The following is a 1699-nucleotide window of genomic DNA, read 5'->3' on the forward strand; positions in this document are numbered from 1 at the left end:
ACACACACACACACACACACACACACACACACACACACACACACACACACATACACACCACATACAAATACACACAAATAGACACATATATCATACATGCAAACACACACACACACACACACACACACATAACTCTCTGACACGTCACGCCAGAGTAGCCTGGGGACAACACACACACACACACACACACCACATACAAATACACACAAATAGACACACAGCACCACACATACGTACACGCACAGATAGAAACAACAACACACATAAGAACACATATATATAAACACACAGCACACATACTACGTACCACCACCACCCCCGACACAGAAACACACGCACACACATAAAAACCCTCTCAACAAAAGTGTAGGGCTTTATCGTTTCGTTTGTTCTTGCTTTAGTAAGCGTTTTACGGCACTTGCAACACAATTGGCTTTATTGTGTTAAACAATATGCAATGTGCATTGGCAACATTGAGAGGGCGCGCTCCTCATTGACCCATGCAAACAGCTTATTAATATTATTCTATCATTTTATGTTCTCACATCGATTAACAAACAAACAAATTACAAAACAAAAGCAGCCATAAGAACAAACAAACAAACAAACCAAAAGAAAAAAAGAAAAATGGAACAAAAGACGTTGTGGCAGCAACAAAAGACGTCTACCCGATCCAGCTGATTTGAGAAGCAATAATTGATTCATCTCTTCTATTCATGTATTCTTTGAACAACAGACCGATCAATTTATTGATTGAGGAGTTGATCGAAGCTTTAAAACACCCATTGATTTACCCATCGACCCACTCAATATTTCATGGACTCTTTGATTCTTTAATGGATACAAACAGGTTTGCTTAAAAATTCACATCAAAAAATATTTAATTAGAATGTACTGGCATTAATGTGGTATTTATCCTATTTGTACATTTGTGGCTTTCTTTAGCAGAAGCCAGACTCGACAGGTTCTTGACAACCAAAAACAAACAAACAAATTTAAAAATCAGATCTTTATAGCGGTTGCCCATTGCGGGTGGGATCGGATCGGGTCGGGTCGGGTCAGGTCGAATTGATTGCCCGACTCGTCGCCTGAAAACAAACTCCTTTGTTTTTGAGGCAACGAGTCGGACGCGATCGGCTTGTATCACGACTCCACGACAGCCGCTTTGCGCCCTCAATCTGGCTAGCAGACCCGACCCGACCCGGCCCGGCCCGGCCCGGCCCGGCCCGGCCCGGCCCGACCCGGCCCGACCCGACCCGATCCCTCAATGGGCATCCCGACGGTCGATGCGTGTGGAGCAGACAGAAGAAGCCACATATAAAAAGGACCCTACAACTACAACCCTAGCCCTCAACATAAAAAAAGAAAACCCATCAAGGACATAGCACTACTTTTTCCCCCAAAAAAAACCCAACAACAATAGCACAACATGTTTACGACAAGAAACACCACATCAACTAACGCAGTGATTAAGGCATGCGACAGGGAAATGAGTTGACAGTTTCCAATTTTTTTTTTTTTTTTTTTGAGAACATAAAAGGGTCACTCCATGACGAGTGAAAACTGCAGTGACAAACTGAACTCTTGGGTGATGACCTGCTGAAAATATTTTTAACAGATGTAGACCTTTTTTTCTGTTAGACGAACGTTGGAGCTTACAAAAAATAAAATAATGATAATATTAATAAAGGAGGAGGAG

The 1699-nt window shown here is 42.2% G+C and overlaps 1 protein-coding gene across 1 annotated transcript in view; it reads right to left on the minus strand.

Annotated features, from left to right (window-relative positions):
- LOC101858382 (protein crumbs) overlaps nucleotides 1-1699 on the minus strand; it is a gene marked incomplete at both ends in the record, with an annotated part of 42266 nt that overhangs the window by 36706 nt on the left and 3861 nt on the right.

Source organism: Aplysia californica, unplaced genomic scaffold (assembly GCF_000002075.1).
Source record: "Aplysia californica isolate F4 #8 unplaced genomic scaffold, AplCal3.0 scaffold01473, whole genome shotgun sequence".
In the NCBI taxonomy this organism is placed as follows: Eukaryota; Metazoa; Mollusca; class Gastropoda; order Aplysiida; family Aplysiidae; genus Aplysia; species Aplysia californica.